Here is a 19427-nt window from a genome sequence, read left to right as displayed (position 1 = left end):
AGTTCCCCAAATTAATACTTTTGTAATTTCTTACACCTGTCTTTACTCCAATCTCTAAACATAAACTGTGAAGATTTCATGGACACTTATCACTTCCCCAGTCAATACCCTTGTGATTTCCTATGCCTGTCTTTACTTTAATCTCTTAATCCTGTCAGTTGAGGAGGATGTATATCGTTCCAGGACCCTGTAATAATTGTGTTAACTACAAAATTGTACGGCATGTGTGTTTGAGCAATATGAAATGTAGGCACCCTGAAAAAAGAACAGGATAACAGCAATTGTTCAGGGAATAAGAGAGATAACCTTAAACTCTGACTGCCGGTGAGCCGGGCAGAACAGAGCCATATTTCTCTTCTTTCAAAAGCAAATAGGAGAAATATCGCTGAATTCCTTTTCTCAGCATGGAATGTCCCTGAGAAAGAGAATGCGCACCTAGAGGTAAGTCTCTGAACTGGCCCCCCCCGGGGCGTACCTGTCTCTTATGGTCGAGATTGCAGAGGTGAAATAAACTCCAGTCTCCCACAGCGCTCCCAGGCTTATTAGGAAGAGGAAATTCCCACCTAATAAATTTTGGTCAGACCAGTTGATCTCAAATCCCTGTCTCCTGATAAGATGTTATCAATGGCAATGGTGCCCAAAACTTCATTAGCAATTTTAATTTCGCCTCAGTCTTGTGGTCCTGTGATCTCGCCCTGCCTCCACCTGCCTTGTGATATTCTATTACACTGTTAAGTACCTGATGTCTGTCACCCACACCTATTCGTGTACTCCCTCCCCTTTTAAAACTCCCTAATAAAAACTTGCTAGTTTTTGTGGCTTGTAAGGCATCACAGATCCTACCAATGTGTGATGCCTCCCCCAGACGCCTAGCTTTAAAATTTCTTTCTTTTGTATTCTGTCCTTTTATTTCTCAAGCCAGCCGACGCTTAAGAAAATAGAAAAGAACCTACGTGATTATCAAGGCAAGTTCCCCGATAGATCTTATCAGGAGAAAGTTGCTAAAATCAGTCCGTTGTCCAATTAAAGCTGTAGTTACGGCTGGGGGAACAGAGGTTCAGTTAGTCAGGGTCTGTGAGCTAGATGAGTTGTAGTTGTTTTAATATTATCTCAAGACCAGTGCTTGTTTGCTGCTAGAGAAGAAGCAAAACCTTGAGACAGAGCATAGTCATATATGCATGTTCGTTCAATATGCATGCGTCAAGACCACCTTCATGAATATTCATAATTCCTCCTGTAACCTGTTGCATACATATAACTTTAGCCAACCTCTTTAGCATAAAGCTCCTACCCCAACCCTTCCTCCTTAACCCTTGCCTGGCATGGCCTTAGGTCCTGTTTATAATTTCATATCTTATTGCCACAGAGAGTGTATTCTGTCAGTCTTACAGTCTCTATTTTAACATTAGTGTTGGTTAGTTGTGTCTAAACCATATAAGGGAGAGGGTATAACAAGACGTGTCTGACCTATCATCCCATCATGGCCAGGAACTCAGTTTTAAGGTTTTTCTGGGGTCCTCTTGGCCAAGAAGGGGTCTGTTCATTCGGCAGGGGGCTTAGGATTTTATCTTAAGTTTATATTACAACAGCGTTTATGATGCTGTCAGATGTTTTGTCTTCATCAGAATTCAGTTCCAAAATTGTTATTTTGATTTCATACATTGGATGAAATAAATGTATCACTATTAATTTAACTTCTCTCTGAAGCACCTGAGGACACCGATACAAGGTTGGCATCATTAAACTGTTTGGCTAATGCAGCCAACACCTTAATAGCTACAACTTCACTTTTTGTATGTGCACAAGGAAAGTTGGAATAAAAATTGAGCAAAATGAATTCAGAAGAACAGTCATTTGATCTACATGAGAATCACGTTGAATAGAGTTATATGTAAACCTGTGGTCCTTAAGCACATTCTTAAAATAACTACTGCCTTATGAGGTAGATGCTGATGCTTCCTCAACAGACCATTGCCTTCTGGGTTTTGTGTGGTCAGTTATATCACTGTGGCCCTCACAGTGGTAAACATCAATAGACATTTTGTGCGAGTTACATGTACATCACCAAATTTAGTACCTTTTTTTTTTTTTTTAAGAGATGGAGTCTTGCTCTGTTGCCCAGGCTGGAGTGCAGTGGTGCAATCATAGCTCACTGCAGCCTCAAACTCCTGGGTGCAAGCAAACCTCCAGCTTCAGCTTCCCAAAGCGCTGGGATTATAGGCATGAGCCACCATGCCCAGCCAGTATCTAAATTTTCAGTAAACATGTACTTTCATTTATTTGAGCTCATTACTGCTAAGAAGGTTTATAACAAAATAAAAAAGCATTATCAATCAATACATAGTTGTATATTTACACTATGCATAAATTATACAACCACTGGTGTGAGAATTTTCAGACTGCTCTCTATATCTTCTGTGGCTGGTCTGCTCAGCCTCAATTTCCTATGTCTATACAGGTACAACTTACCTATAATTGCCCACATTTCCCATTGACCCTGCTAACTGGCAACCTGATGGCTTCTTTTCTTTCTTTTTTTTTTTAAACTTTAAGTTCTGGGATACATGTGCTGAACGTGCAGGTTTGTTACATAGGTATACATGTGCCATGGTGGTTTGCTGCACCTATCAACCCATCATCTAGGTTTTAAGTCCCGCGTGCATTAGGTATTTGTCCTAATGCTATCCCTCCCCTTTCCCTCAACCACTCAACAGGCCCCAGTGTGTGATGTTCCCCTCCCTGTGTCCATGTGTTCTCATTGTTCAACTCACACTTATGAGTGAGAACATGTGGTGCATGGTTTTCTGTTCCTGTGTTAGTTTGCTGAGGATGATGGCTTCCAGCTTCATCCATGTCCCTGCAAAGGACATGATCTTATTCTTGTTTATGGCTACATAGTATTCCATGGTGTATATGTGCCACATTTTCTTTATCCGGTCTATCATTGATGGGCATTTGGGTTGGTTCCAAGTCTGACCTGATGGCTTCTGAAACACACATGGAACTCACAGGCCAAAGAACCACTGGCCAGTACTCCAAGTGGCAGGCAGCTGAACAGTGTCAGATACTTCCTCCACCACTACACGAGATCTGAGGTTGTTAGCAGTCCCTAACTGCTGATGTCTGGGCATATTTCCTTTTATCAATGAGTTCTTTTGCCTGCTTTCCTTGATGGGGAGGTTAGTTATGTTATTTCTGGAAAGGGTAAGGAAAAGAGAGATTATCAGTGGTTGTTTTTCAGATTTAATCAGGTGAGAGCCAAAATGAGAACTCTGTAGAAACTGGACGTTCAAAGTGGAGATCTACTAAACTCAAACCAAATTATTTTAGTGGAACTATTGAGAGTAATATTTAGTTCAAAAATGAAAAACATGTGAGACAAATGCTAAATTGGATGAGATGTGGGACAATGGATATAAACTGAGACTGTCCCAGGCAAAATGAGAATGTAGTCATCATGGTTATACTACTTCTCACTAGATTACCATTTCTTTTTGTTTGTTTTTGTTTGAGAAAAGGTCGTACTCTGTCACCCTGGCTTGAATGCAGTAGTACGACCACGGCTCACTGCAGCCTCAACTTCCCAGGCTCAAGCCATCCTCTCACCTCAGCTTCCCCAGTAGCCGGGACTATAGATAGGCACATGCTACCATGCCTGGCTAGTTTTTATTTTATTTTTTGTAGAGATGGGGTCTCATTGTATTGTCCAGGCTGGTCTCGAAATCCTGGGCCCAAGTGATCCTCCCACCTCGGCCTCCCAAAGTACTGAGATTACAGGTGTGAGCCACCAGGCCCAGCCTATTATTTCTTAAACTGGGTCCCATTTAGTAACTCCACATGGTCTTAACCAACATCCTAGAATAGTAATATCGTGATGATGATGATGTGGATGATGAACTTTTGACCCAGTTGATTACACATCCTCCTTAAAATGTTCTTCCCTCTTTTCGCTTCTGGGGGGGTTTCATCCTTACTCTGATGTTCCTCCTCCTCTACCCAAGTCTAACTGTCAGGAGTGCTCCAAGGCTTGGGTCCTGGGCCTGCCTCCCTTCTCTTCCTGCACTCACTCTTTTCTCTGTGGCAGCTGCTCTTACCGCACATGTACAGTTGTCTGGTACACAGACATTTCATCTCACTTTTCCTACTATCCTGTGTCAAGAGATGGCTGCTAGTCCTCCTCCTTACACGTTGAGATATAGTTGCAATTCACTGTTCAGGACATTCAACGGTTTGCCATGTGTTACTACACTGTTGGTTTGCCCCCGTTGTGGTGGACACAGGGAATATGCCATTCTGATCCCCCTGCAAAAAAGGACTTGCTGCTCAGCTGTGAAGGGTATGCTCAGAATCAGGCCGGGTGCGGTGGCTCACGCCTGTAATCCCAGCACTTTGGGAGGCCGAGGTGGGCGGAACAAAAGGTCAGGACTTCAAGACCAGCCTGGCCAATATGGTGAACCCCTGTCTCTACTAGAAATACAAAAACTAGCCGAGTGTGGTAGCATGCGCCTGTAGTCCCAGCTACTCAGGAGGCTGAGGCAGAAGAATCACTTGAACCCGGAAGGAGGAGGTTGCAGTGAGCCAAGATCATGCTACTGCACTCCAGCCTGGGCAACAGCGCAAGACTCCGTCTCAAAAAATGAAAATAAAAAAGAATTAGCTGTCAGTGACTGCAGGGCCTGCCCCACTTCAGGTCATTAGGTCATGCTCTCTCCAGGGCAGCCTGCGTCCAGTGATAGAGAGAGGGAGATGAAGGCCCAGCCTTATCAGCCCATTGTGGGACACTGATGGCAATAGTCACTCCAGACGTTCCTGTGGGGTTGGTCAAGGCTGTGTTGGGCTGGCATCACCGTTGTTGGGATGCATCCTGCCTCCCACCCCTTCCTTTCACAGGTATTGATTTCTAAATAAACATCTTTCACGTCAAATTCTACCTCAGCCTATTTGGGCAAAATCCAACCTGTGACACCCCACTTCCTTCCCTTATAGTAACTACAACTGAAGTGCACAAAGTCCAGGGCAACACGTCGGTGCAAGCTTAGATGCCTTCCTGCAGCTCAGTGCCAGCTGAGCCAACTCAGGTCTCCCACACTAGCCTGCACTTGGCAATGACGCTTCTCCCATCCAACCCCATAGCCACAGGAAAGGCCACATGTGTTGACCTGGGAAATGTGAAGCAGGGAAAACTTCATGATGTAGGCTGAATTTGAGCTGAATGCTTCAAAGTAAGGGAGAGGGAAGTGGGAAGAAAATGAATACCGACTGAGCCTTATGTCTCAGGCTCTCTGCTAGGAACTCTACTTGCTTTTGTTCATTAATGCTCTGCTCACAATAATACTATCAGGTAGGTGGTTCGATCACCAATGAGAATAAAAAAAAAATAAGTGCCATTGGTGGTGATTACACCACTGATGATAATGACAAAATAGAAATAAGTACCATTGATTACACAGTAGCATGTATCAGGTAGCGTTCTGGGCCTTCACATTCATTATTATCTCATTTAATCATTAAAAGTCCTCCAGGCCTGGGAAACTTTCAGTTTTTTTTTTTTTGAGATGGAGTTTCACTCTTGTTGCCAAGGCTGGAGTGCAATGGTGCGATCTTGGCTCACTGCAACCTCTGCCTCCCAGGTTCAAGTGATTCTCCTGCCTCAGCCTCCTGAGTAGCTGGGATGACAGGTGTGCACCACCATGCCTGGCTACTTTGTGTATTATTAGTAGAGACAAGGTTTCACCATGTTGGCCAGGCTGGTCTCGAACTCCTGACCTCAGGTGATCCACCTGCCTCGGCCTCCCAAAGTGCTGAGATTACAGGCGTGAGCCACCATACTCGGCTGAAACTTTCAGATTTTAAGGACACTCACCGACCTCCTATTCTCTTACCTTCTAGTAGCAGGGCTGACAGATTTCACTTAGGATCAACTTTTGTGAGAATCATTCTCCCAGTAATTCCACACAAATTTATTATGAGACAGCAGCCCATATTTGAGGCCCACGTAGAGTTGAGCTTCCCCCCAAATTACTCTCCTTCTACTCCTCCCTTGCTGACCCTGATTTACTCAGGAACTCTGTAAGAAAGCCGGGGCTCAGAGAAAATGAGGAATTCAACTTAGCTCACACAGCTGGTATATGGTAGTTTCTGTTCAGACCGACACTGGCCTGACCCCTTAGCCAGGGTTCCTGACCCCTGTGCCGGGCTATCTCCTATGGGGCTATGATCGTTTGTTTTCTTTCTTTTTTTCTTTTCTTTTTTGAAGAATAGTGGCTTTGTGTTTTCTTAGGTGTCAGGGCAATAGTAAATAAAATATTAATTAAATATCCTCAGGAAAAACTTTGCAAGTAAAACCACGTGCCTATATTTACAGAAATTAAAGGCTTTAAAATAAATGGCAGTTAAATTACGAAATTCGGCAATAGATGTGATTTTTTTTCTCTACTCGGTGATGTAGATAAAAGAAACACATTTTGTATTTTTATCAGTTACTTAATCTTAGTTATCATGTATTAATCTTCTGAATGTGCTTCTTTTAAACAACTTTATTGAGGCATAAGTGACATATAATAAGCTACATATATTTAAAGTGTACTATTTATTTGTTTTTAGGAAACTTCGCTAGCAGAAATAAAGTGTACAATTAATTAAATTTTGACAAGTGCATATGTGAAACAATTGTGTTTCTTTATGCCAATCAAAGTCATTTATAGCTACAGCGGCACCAACAGACATGCCAACCCAGGACAGGTACTAAGCCTAGTGGTTTTGGTGCAGGTTCATACTCGCATAAAGGCCACCAGGTGAGTAGGTTCGCTGAAGAAAGACTTGAAAGCACCTACTGCCAGCGAAGTCCGAAGCGCCACCTTTAGACATAAAGGGCAGCACTTCATCGGTCTTTTCGCGCAGAGGCCACAATTAACTGGCAAGTATTGCAAGCTACTCTTGGCGCCAAAGCCAAGAATAGAGCAGTATCCAACTGTAAAAACAAACTGCATTTAAAGCTGAGGCCTCCAGGGGGAGAAAGGTCCTGGAGGAATGCCTAGAAAGCTGCCAAGCCGCCGGAGTCACTAGCTCAAAGTACAATAGTGGCTTTGCTGAGCAAGGTCGCCTTGACCGCTGGCAGCGAGTGCGGCCTCTCACAGCTGCAGCCGGCCCCCAAAAGGTACCAAACGCAAGAGACACAAAAGGCCAATGTTTCGCCCAGATCGCTGTGTTCCTGGTCCGCAACCCGGACCCACGTGCCTAAAGGCGCGCCAGCCGGGCCCGGTTGCCCCTCCTTCCGCCACCATCTCAGTGCTCCGCCCAGTAGAGAAACCGAAGGATTGATTAAAACCGACGCTCCTCTTCCCTTTAACAAGACCAAAAGTGGGTGGAGAGGGAAGGGAAGGCTAAACGCGTCTGATTAGTTTCGTTTCTATTAAAATCTTCACGTGATTGCCGTACTCTTGACTCAGCGATTTCTCCAAACGGCCTCCTTGAATTTATTGGTTTGTCATCACCGCCTTCATCTTTTCTTGTACAGTCCTACCTACCAGTTTTGAACATTTAAACGGAATTCCTCCATTCGATACAAAGAACAAATACATTTTAAACCTTTAAAAATGAAGATCAAGATTTGATTTCTAAAAATTCAATTTAGTCAATTCATTTAGCCAAATTCATTTCAAGCCCACAAATGACAAGATATGGGTTTTAAATAACCACTTGACATGAGGCTCCTCCCTCATTTCCCACAGAAGCAACTGCCACACATTTTGTTAAAAGGACCATCAGTTTTTCTCACTCTTCTACCTTGGTTCCCGAGCAGTGGGACCACAGGTATGCACCACCACGTCCAGCTATTTTGTGCATTTTTTTTGTAGAGACGAGATTTTGCTGTGTTTCCCACACTGGTCTTGAACTCCTGGGTTCATGCGATCCTACTGCCTTGGCCTCCCAAAGTGCTGGGATTACAGGCGTGAGCCACTGCGCCTGGCTACTTAGCAATTTTCAGTCCACAACATATTGTAATGAACTATAGTTACCATGTTGTATAATAGATCTTATAGATTCGTTCTTAAGCAAATGAGTGATTAGATTAGAAACTTGATAAACAGTTGTCCTGGAATTTTTTCTCCCTCAATAGTGACAACTCAATAGTCACCTCAATAGTGACAATTCTGGAAAGTTTTGTGCAAATCAAATTTTAAAAAATCAAACCTGGATTTTGTTTTTAAAGTTTACTTTAATCTTTTTTAAAATTTAATTTTATTATTTTGTTTCGAGACAGAGTCTCACTCGGTCACCCAGGTTGGAGTGCAGTGGTGCGATCTCGGCTCACTGCAACCTCTGCCTCCCGGGTTCGAGCGATTCTCCTGCCTCAGCCTCCGGAGTAGCTGGGATTACAGGCACACCACCACACCGGGTTATTTTCAGTAGAGATGGGTTTTCACCATGTTGGCCAGGCTGGTCTCCAACTCCTGACCTCAAATGATATTCCCCACCTTGGCCTTCAAAGTGCTGGGATTACAGGCATGAGCTACCGGGCCTGGCCATATATTAATCTTTAAAATAAAAATAATACACTCCCATTACAGAAAATGTAGACAGACAATTCAAAAGAATAAAAGGAAATTATTTACAATCTTTACACTCAGAAACAATCTGTTAATAATTTGGTGTCTTTCCTTCCAGTATTCTTATTATGGATTTTGTTTGTTTTTCCTTTTTTTTTAATAGCCCAATATACCAATTTAAGGTATATAATATTATGGATTTTTAAAAATAATTGTAATTATACAATTTGATTTTCAACTTTCTCCCCCATTACAATATTAGCATTTTCCCATTTTATTAAGAACATAACTTTTAATGACTGTTTAGTAGTCCATTGTATGAATTGAACGTTGATCATTTAATCTCAGTTTCTCCATTGTAGGACATATGGGTTCAATTTTTTATTCAATTGAACGAACTATTTAAAATAACTGGCTGGGCGCAGTGGCTCACGCCTGTAATCCCAGCACTTTGGGAGGCCAAGGCGGGTGGATCATTTGAGGTCAGAAGTTCAAAACCAGCCTAACCAACATGGTGAAACCCCGTCTCTACTAAAAGTACAAAAAAATTAGCCAGGCGTGGTGGCACATGCCTGTAGTCCCAGCTACTCAAGAGGCTGAGGCAGGAGAATCGCTTGAACCTGGGAGGCAGAGGTTGCAGTGAGCTGAGATCCTGCCACTGCACTCCAGCCTGGGCGACAGAGTGAGACTCTGTCTCAAAAAAAACAAAACAAAACAACAACAACAACAACAACAACAACAAAACCATGTAGTAAATTATTTATATGAAGTGAGGCATCCTTTGAAATGTGAAAATCTGCTCCCAGATCCAGTCTATTTTTATAAGTTTCAGTTCTCATTTACTGGAATTTGTTTAAGGCAAAAACACACCTGAACTTTTTTTTTCTTTTTTTAAGTTTTGGAGTTGTTTGAGGTTTTCCTACACATTTATGTTTTAAAAATAAAAATCCCAAATTATTGTTCTAAGAATCATTTGTGTTTTTCTGAAGCGTTCCAACATCATATATATTGGTAAGTACCTAGATTTAGTGAAAAGAGTGATTTTACCCCCTTCCTACTTATTCCTCCCCACTGAAGAGAGAAGAGAAACCTGGAGAGAATGGGTGCCAGTAGAATAGCAATTAGGGTTGGGGCACTGGGCGCGGGGTGGGGAGCAAAGGGACTGAGTGAGCATCAGGGGAGTTGAGGCAAGTCAAAGGTAGTGTACCTGCCTCCAGATGTTTGCAGCCTAGCCAGCCAAAATGAAATCAAATAGGTGTGTAATATTTGGAGAGGCAGATTCTAAGTCACACAATGTCTTATTCTCTTATAGCCCTACGCCAGGATCTGGCCTAGTAATAGGCACCAAGAAGATAATAAATTCATTAATTTGACAGTAGTATTTACTGAGTATCTACTATGTACCAGGCACTGTTCTTAGTGCTTAGGGATATATCAGTGAACAGAAAACACACCAATCCCCTCACTTTGTGGCATTAATATTTTAATGGGAGAAGACAGATAGTAAGTGCACGACATTAGTAATTAAATTCTATTTTGTGTTAGAGATAAGTGCTATGAAAAAATGGATAGGAAAAGGGAGTTTGAAAGTGCATTGGTGGGGTGACACGGGTGGAAGAGGGGTCTCAGTGTTAAATAGCGTAGTCAGGATAGGCTTCATTGAAAAAGTGACAGTTAAGCAAAGACTTGAAGGAAATGAGAGAGTTACCCATCGGGATACCTGAGAGAAGAAAGTCCCAGGCACAGCAGCCAGTGTCGGGTCCCTGGAAGTGGGAGTGTACCTGAAGAACAGCCAGAAAGCCAGCGTGGATGGAGAGGAGCCAAGCTGATTGATTAAAGGAATAAATGGCTAGACACGTGATCACAAAGCAAAATGTCAGAAGTATGAAAAAAAATCCTACCTGTACCATACATTAAAGGGATGCGGGCTGGGTGTGGTGGCTCATGCCTGTAATCCCAACAATATTGGGAGGCTGAGGTGGGCAGATCACTTGAAGTCCAGGGCTCAAGACCAGCCTGGCCAACAAGGTGAAACCCTGTCTCTACTAAAAATACGCAAATTAGCTGGATGTGGTGGCGTGCGCCTGGAAGCCCAGCTACTCAGGAGGCTGAGGCAGGAGAATCGCTTGAACCCAGGAGGTAGAGGTTGCAGTGAGCCAAGATCGTGCCACTGCACTCCAGCCTGAGTGACAGAGTGAAACTCTGTCTCAATAAATAAATAAATAAATAAAAATAAAAATAAATAAATAAAGGTCTGAGTACTTGAGCAACTGCTGAGTTGGAAGGAAGTTATTGGGTAAAGACAGTTGTAGGTATGCTCCCTGAAACTTGAGTTGTAGAAGGGAGGGGAGGACACAGAAGGGATATAAAATGGACCCAGGGCCTCAAACTGCCCCAAAATCATTGTCCAGACTTACAGGTTTCTGGAGGCTCTAGGGGAGAATCTGTTTCCTTGCCTTTTCTACTTTATGTAGGCTGCCTAAATTCCTTGTCTCATGGCCCCTTCCTCCATCGTCAAAGGGAACAATGGCTGCTTGAGTCTTTCTCACGTGGTATCACTGTGACCTCTGCTTCCATTGTCACATCTCTGTCTTTGACTGACTCTGCTGCCTCCTTCTTTCACTTATAAGCACTCTTGTGACTACATTGGGCCCACTGGATAACCTTGTATAAGCTCCCTACTTTAAAGTCAGATGATAGCAACCTTAATTCCATCTGACACCCAAATTCCCCATTTTTCTGAGGATTAGGATATGGACCCCTTTGTCAGGGGCACATTGTTCTGCCTATCAGATCAAGTAACTCTGGAATGGGGGTAAGGGGTCTCTCTCCACTAGCTGTTTTGTAATTAACAAAAAGTCAAAGGCTTTCTTCTGAAGTATTTGTGAAAGAAAGTTTGATGGCATTGAATGTGCCTTTCCTTTCATAATATCACTGTTGAATGCCTTTTGTATTTTCTGTTTTCTCTTCTTTGTTTTTTTTTTTTTGTTTTTGAGACGGAGTCTCGCTCTGTCACCCAGGCTGGAGTGCAGTGGTGCAATCTCAGCTCACTGCAAGCTCCGCCTCCCGGGTTCATGCCATTCTCCTGCCTCAGCCTCCCTAGTAACTGGGACTACAGGCACCCGCCACCATGCCCAGCTAATTTTTTGTATTTTTAGTAGAGACGGGGTTTCACCGCAGTAGTCAGGATGGTCTCGATCTCCTGACCTCGTGATCCACCCGCCTTGGCCTCCCGAAGTGTTGGGATTACAGGTGTGAGCCACCGCACCCGGCCTTTTTTTTTTTTTTTTTTTTTTGAGATGGAATTTTGTTCTTGTTGCCTGGGCTGGAGTGCAATGGTGTGATCTTGGCTCACTGCAGCCTCTGCCTCCCAGGTTCAAGTGATTCTCCTGTTTCAGCCTCCTGAGTAGCTGGGATTACAGGCGTGTGCCACCATGCCCGGCTAATTTTTGTATTTTTAGTAGAGACGGGGTTTCACCATGTTGGCCAGGCTAGTTTCGAACTCCTGGCCTCAGGTGATCCTCCCGCCTCGACCTCCCAAAGTGCTGGGATTAGTGGCATGAGCCACTGCGCCCAGCCATGTATTTTAATTTACTGTAAAATTTCTTCTCTAACTACTACTGAGGCACAAGAAATTTCAGAAAGCTGTGGGATTCAAGTTGGTAGAGTGTTTAGAGGCCATCGCATCTAACTTGTCTTCTGATACTGAAACTCATATTTTCTGGACAAATGCTCAATTCAGCTTCTCTTTAAACAACACTTCTGGTGTCTCAGAACGAATAATTATGAGTTACTACTTTTTAAGATTTCATTGTTAAAAACTTTCCCTTTCTACTAAACTGAACCCTGGCTCCTTTTAATGACAAACTATCCTTTTTACTTTGCTCTCCAGAGCTCTAGAAGATATCTTCTTCACTCTGCCCTGTATTCGTCATACACAGGGCAGAAGGAAGAAGGTTTGAAGAAGAAAGGTTTGAAGACCTACCTTAGCTACCCTGCTAAGACAGATTCTGCTCTCCAGCCTGAGCATGTCCCCATGGGAAGATTTTCCAGAGCCTCCCCAGTTCTGGTCTCTCTATCCTGGAGGCTCTCTGGTATGTTAATGTCCTTCTGTAACTGTGGAACCCAGAACTGGATATATAACTCCATGGCAGAGTCCATTAGGATATCATCTCCCTTGACTTGCTTGCTTGAGCTTTCTACCTAAGTGGCCCAAGCTTGTACTTTTCACTTTTTTTTTTTTTGAGACAGAGTCTCACTCTGTTGCCCAGGATGGAGTGCAGTGGCACAATCCCGGCTCACTGCAACCTCTACCTCCTGTGTTCAAGCTATTCTCGTGTCTCAGCCACCTGAGTGGCTGGGATTACAGGTGTGCGCCACCACGCCTGGAGAATTTTTGTATTTTTAGTAGAGTTGGGGCTTCGCCATATTGGACAGGCTGGTCTTGAACTCCTGTCCTCAAGCTATCCACCAACCTCAGCCTCCGAAAGTGCTGGAGACTATAGATGTGAGCCACCATGCCCGGCTCAATTTCATTTAAAAAAAAAAAAAAAAGTCACACTGTTGATTCATAATTTGTCAGTAATATAATCCTGCAGATCTTTTTCCCATGAGTTTTTGCTAATATGGTCTCTTCCATCTTGTATTTGTGAGATAGATTTTTTTTTAAAGCTCCTAATACTAGATTTTATGTTTATCCCTGTTCACTTTCATCTCACTGGTTTGGGCCCACTGTTCCTGTTCCAGATAATTAGAAATCTTCATGCATTTGAATCTGAATCTGTGGACTAGCTTGCCCTCCTAAATTTGGATCATTTGCAAAATTTATGCTCACTTAATTTTCATGAAAATGTTTCTGTCATTTAAAATGTATTTTTTTCTTTTCCATACTTATACTCACTTCTAGCACACTAGAAATTAGCATTGTCCTTCAGTTTGAATCATCAGTTTAATCTAAACAAATCTTGTTTTTTTCCTTTCTGTAAGGCAGACAACCATAATTTCTTAAGCAAGTAAAAAATAGATTACAAAATTTTCTAAGTGTAAGTGCATTTAGAACAGAGTTTCTCAAAGTGTGGCCCACATACCACATATATCTGTATCACCTGACTGTTTTTCTAAAAATACAGTCCCCTGGGTGCCACCCAGCCTTTAGACTCTCTGGTAGTGGGGTTCAGAAATCATCATTTTTGTATAAAACACAGGTGATACTTATGGACACCGGAGTTTAAGAACCCTGCCCTAGAACATCAACACAGTGATCTACAGCACTGGGTCTCAACCCTGGCTGTACATTAGAATCATCTGGCGCCCTCTTAAAACTGCTGACATTCAGGACACACCTTGTATTAATTAAGTCATTAGCTGGGCATGGTGGCGGGCACCTGTATTCCCAGCTACTCGAGAGGCTGAGGCAGGAGAATCACTTGAACCCGGGAGGCGGAGGTTGCAGTGAGTCAAGATCACGCCATTGCACTCCAGCCTGGGCAACAGAGCGAAACTTCATCTTAAAAATAAAATAAAATAAAATAATTAATTCATTAAGTCAGAGTCTCTGGCGGTGAGACCCTGGCATCTGTATGTTTAAAAGCATTACCCAGGTGATCCTAATGTGCAACCATTATTGAGAAGCACTGATTTATATGTTGCACAGTATAGATTTGAGGGTTTAATACTACTGAACAATTTGTCAAATCTCATAAAACCCTTTCAGCTCAAAAAATGTCATCTGTTTACTTTGGACTTCGAATTACATGTCCTAGAGTTAAAAGTTACTTACTGTGAGAATAGACCGAGGTCCTCTTGTTTGGCACTCAAAATTCCAAGCAACTGCCACCATTATTCTTCAGACAAAGAAGGTTGAGAGACACTAGCTGTGTGGCACAATGCTAGGCACTGCTGGCAGTACCAGAGGCAAACTACAGTAGTAGAAGGCATGGTTCTCAAGAAACTTAGCCCAGTTGAAGAGGCAAACCTGGGAGAAACCAGAGTGAAAAGTTCCACAAAAGCTTAATGTAATGAAGTACCAAGCTGCAGGACACCTGTTAAATATTAGTTCAGAAGTTCAGCAGAAGAGATCAGTGAGGTCTTCAGTGGTCAGGGGATAATTTGCCGGCAGGTGGGGTTTGAGCTGCTTCTTGAAAACATTTCAGTATTTAAATTGATGGTGGAACAAATGGACAGCTTCCTGGATGAAGAGTACAGTATTAGTTCAGATGACTTCAAATGCAAGTAACAAAATCCCCAAATTATCAGTGGCTTAAACTTTTATAGATATTTACTAGTCCACTTGTCTTAGTCTGCTCAGGCTCCTATAACAAAATACCATAGAATGGGTGGTTTAAACAACAAACACTGATTTCTCACACTCTGGAGGCTGGAAGTCCAAGATCAAGGTGCCAGCACATCTAGTGTCTGGTGGGGGCACTCTTCTTGGTTTGTAGATGGCTGCTTTCTTGGCTTTATCCTCACATGTTGAAAAGAAAGAGGGCTACGGTCTCTTCCTCTTCTTATAAGGACACTAATCCCATCATGGGAGCCCACCCTCAGGACCTTGTCTAAACCTAATTACCTCCCAAAGTTCCCACCTCCAAATATCATTACATTGAAGATTAGGACTTCAACATATGAATTTTGGGAAATCACATTCAGTCCATAGCACCACTTCACGAGATATCGGGAGCTGGGCAGTCCCAGAGTTTGTGTAGCAACTCAACAATATCATCAGTATTTTTATCTTTTTGTTTTGACATCCTCATTGCAATGGCAATGTCTCCCCTCATGGTTCCAAGATGGCTGCCACAGCATCAAGCCTCACATCCTAACTCTAGTAACTTAAGCAAGAGATTGATGGAGCTCTTTTCCATGATCATCTCTTTTTCAGAGAGGAAAAATCTTTCCCAGAAACTCCCTCAGAGTTCTCCTTATGTCTCATTAGCCAGAACTAAGTCACCTACTCACCCCTATATCCATCACTAGCAAAAATTTGCATGACCGGCTTAAAACAATTGTGATTCACCTCTTGGGGAACACACTGTCACCTGTAACATAATCAAGGTTCTATTACTAAGGAAGGAGGGGGAATAACTGGTAGGCAACAAGCCATGTCTGCCACAGATGTAATGTGAATGAAAACTTATGCAGCAGTAAGGAGGCCAGCCAAATTAGAGCAGAGAATGTGTAATGTGAAAAGATCAGCTTGGTAGGGAGGAACCAGACTGAAGCCCTCAAAAGCCAAGCAGAAGAATCTAGAGTTAATATAATAGGAGAGAGAGGGAGAGAGAGCTATCAAAAGATTTTAAATAGGAGGAGGATGCGGTAAAAGCATTATCTGAGGAAGATCACTGTGACATTGGCGTGTAAATGGTGTGTGAGCCACCTCACCTGGCCCCAACTAGTGTTTTAATTTCTAAGAAGCAACTTCCTGTTGTCAGCTATGTCTCTATTTCCTCCAAATTGGGGGGAGGGGGAGAGATGTGTGTCTTAATTTGTATGTGGAGAGGGAGATCAGATGCACGAAGGGGATGAAGTGACTTTCCTAAGATCGCATAATAATCTGATGGCTGGCCGGGCGCTGTCCATGCCTGTAATCCCAGCACTTTGGGAGGCCGAGACAGGCGGATTACCTGAGGTCAGGAGTTCAAGACCAGCCTGGCCAACATGGCAAAACCCCGTCTTTACTAAAAATACAGAAAAAATTAGCCAGGTGTGGCGGCACGTGCTTGTAATCCCAGCTACTCGGGAGGCTGAGGCAGAAGAGTCGCTTGAACCTGGGAGGCAGAGGTTGCAGTGAGCTGAGATCACGTCGCTGCACTCCAGCCTGGGTGACAACAGCGAAACTCCATCTTGAAAAATAAAAAATAAATAATAAATAATAATCTGATGGCTGAGTGGGTTCCAAAAATCTAGTTCAGCATCACAACTGCTGGCCAGATGAGCAATGCTTATCTTGTGGCACGTTTCCAGTTTTCAAAACAGTGACATAAGTCTAAATGGTTTATTAAAATTTTCTATAAAATAAAGTGGTGTTGTTCTATGATGCAATCCCTATACTGACCACATGGTGATGCTGCAGACAGATCTAGAGATTTGAGGAGAAGGTGTTTAAGAATATTTTTTATGTTTGTAAATTATAGTACAGCTACACAAAGATTATGCAGGCTTTTAAAAGAATGAGGTAAAGCTACAGATTTGTAAGAATAATCTTCAAAATATGCCACTAAGTGAGAAAAGTAAGTCACTAAACAATGCCATATTTGTCTATTTTTTTAAAAAAGAATGTAAATATATATGCTGGTACATATATGATTTTTCTCCGCAGAGTAAAAAAAGAAAGACCAATAACAGTTGTTACTTTGGGCAATGGGACTGGGGTCCAAAAGAGGGGAAACGATGGCTTTTTGGATAACTTTATTTTGGGGGGCAGGGCAGTTCAATGATTCTCCTGCCTCAGCCTCCCGTGTAGCTGGGATTACAGACAGGCATGCGCCACGCCTGGCTAATTTTTGTATTATTATTATTATTATTATTATTATTATTATTGTATTATTAGTAGAGACGGGGTTGCACCATGTTGGTCAGGCTGGTCTCAAACTCCTGACCTCAGGTGATCTGCCGGACTCGGCCTCCTAAAGTTCTGGGATTACAGGCATAAGCCACCACACCCGGCTCATAACATTTTAAATGATTTGATTTTTAATAATTTACATTAATTTAAATCTCATTATTGCAAAAAAAAATCCATTCGTTGTACAACTTTACTGCAGAAGTTAGTAAAAATCTCTTCTCCTTCATCTCTTTTTTTTTTTTTTTGAGACGCAGTCTTGCTCTGTCTCCCAGGCTGGAGTGCAATGGCACAATCTCGGCTCACTGCAACCTCTGCCTCCCGGGTTCAAGCGATTCTCCTGCCTCAGCCTCCCAAGTAGCTGGGATTACAGGCACCTGCCACCACGCCTGGCTAATTTTTGTATTTTTTTTTTTTTTAGTAGAGACGAGGTTTCGCCATGTTGGCCAGGCTGGTCTCGAACTCCTGACCTCAGGTGATCCACCCTCCTTGGCCTCCCAAAGTGCTGGGATTACAGGCGTAAGCCACCATGCCTAGCTCTCCTTCATCTCTTAATCCCATTCCCCAGAGGACAGGAAGCCCCTACTGAGAGTTTGAGATCTCATTACTCAGAATGTGGTCTCCAGACCAGCAGCATCAGATCACTAGGGAAGATGCTAGAAATGCAGATTCTTGTGTCCTACCCCGGAGCTGTTGAACTTCACAGTGGAGCCTAGTAATCTGCGTTTTAATAAGCCCTCCAGTGGTTGTAATGCATAAACCATTTTGTTTTAGCAGATTAGATCAGATCTTTTGGCAGGGGAGGCTGAGAATACTACTGGCCAGGAGAACAAACAACTCAAAATGGCATGTTTCCATTTATCCAGAGAACTCTGGCTGAAGAGTTGGCAGCCCCTTGAGCCCACTGTGACCTCGCTGTGGGGTTGAGCGATGACCATACTGTCATCCAGACAGTAGATATTAAAGGTATTATCCAGAAAAAAAGGGAAATGCCAGAAGGAGAAAGGAAGAAGAGGGAGGGTAGGAAAAACTATAAAAAGAATGAGTAGGGAAAGGAAAAATGGGGCAGAGAAAAGGATAATGCAAATTTAAAAAGTAAAGATTTTTGGTGGCAAATAGATGACACCAATACCTCAGGGCTACTCATTTATTTATTTTTATTTATTATTATTATTATTTTTTGAGACAGGGTCTCACTTTGTCACTGAGGCTGGAGGGCAGTGGTGCGATCTTGGCTCACTGCAAACATCACCTCCCCGGTTCAAGCAATTTTTGAACCTCAGCCTCCTGAGTAGCTGGGCTTAAAGGCATGTGCCACCACATCCAGATAATTTTTGTATTTTCTGGTAGAGATGGGGTTTCACCGTGTTGGCCAGGCTGGTCTTGAACTCCTGATCTCAAGTGATCCATCCCTCTTGGCCTCCCAAAGTGCTGGGATTACAGGCATGAGCCACCGTGCCCAGCCCATTTATTTAATAACTATTTATTATTCTTCCATTCTAAACTTCTGCACCTATAAGTTCATTTCCTCCGCTCATCCCCACATTTCATTGTCTATCATTTACCAAATCTGATAGGGTCATCATTTCTTACACCATTCAGTATGTTGACATGTAGGGAAATGTTTGCCAATGATTTCCTGCTCTTTGGCCAAAAAGTCATGCGCTCTCAAGGGTGCTGAAAAGAGTCTTAATCTACCTATGATGGTAGGGGACAGTGTGGGGGGACTGCTGAGGAGTTCGTGCACTGGGGTGGTATGAGGTATATTCAGGAGAGCACATAAAAGCACCCTAGATACAGCAGTATCAACAATCAAGTCAACCTATGTGAAGCTTAGATCAGAGGGGATCTCACAGATTTCCTCAAACACTAACCCCAGTCTCACATATACATCTGCATCTACCACCAAAAGCCAAGGAAAAGCTCCTTCAATCTGGGGCAGGGTAATGGGAGACTGTATAAGAAAAGGGATCTTTCTCACAGTGTTTTTCGGAGAAAACATTAAACAATTCTGAGTATGGAAGCTCAGTGCAAACAAAGATTTCAGAATTTTTAGCCTATTTATTCTGACAAAATACCCAGCATGTATCTACAACTTTCAAAACATTGTTGTGTCTCATGACGATGCCTGTCCCAGTCAAGGAGCCAGCATTTGTATTTGCCTGAGGAAAAGGTTGTGATGGGGGTGAGGGTGGATTTCGCTTGTAAAGCTGCTCGTATTTCACTGTGTTTATTTTTTTAATTTGATGACACCTTCAAGAGATAAAGGGCGACAATTTATTACACCAGATATTTGACAAATTGGGACAGTATTT

The sequence above is a fragment of the Symphalangus syndactylus genome, chromosome X, assembly GCF_028878055.3.
Source record: "Symphalangus syndactylus isolate Jambi chromosome X, NHGRI_mSymSyn1-v2.1_pri, whole genome shotgun sequence".
Lineage (NCBI taxonomy): Eukaryota > Metazoa > Chordata > Mammalia > Primates > Hylobatidae > Symphalangus > Symphalangus syndactylus.
The sequence above is the reverse complement of the archived record's forward strand: the minus strand, read 5'-3'. Positions refer to the sequence as shown.